This window comes from Neomonachus schauinslandi, chromosome 12, assembly GCF_002201575.2.
Source record: "Neomonachus schauinslandi chromosome 12, ASM220157v2, whole genome shotgun sequence".
Taxonomy (NCBI): domain Eukaryota; kingdom Metazoa; phylum Chordata; class Mammalia; order Carnivora; family Phocidae; genus Neomonachus; species Neomonachus schauinslandi.
The window spans coordinates 2,951,800-2,952,027 of record NC_058414.1 but is presented as its reverse complement, the minus strand read 5'-3'; positions in this window follow the sequence as shown (position 1 = coordinate 2,952,027).

Below are 228 nucleotides of genomic sequence, written 5' to 3'. Positions count from 1 at the left end.
CAATCCCCATCAAAATACCATCCACTTTTTTCAAAGAAATGGAACAAATAATCCTAAAATTTGTATGGAACCAGAAAAGACCCCACATAGCCAGAGGAATGTTGAAAAAGAAAAGCAAAGCTGGTGGCATCACAATTCCGGACTTCCAGCTCTATTACAAAGCTGTCATCATCAAGACAGTATGGTACTGGCACAAAAACAGACACATAGATCAATGGAACAGAATAG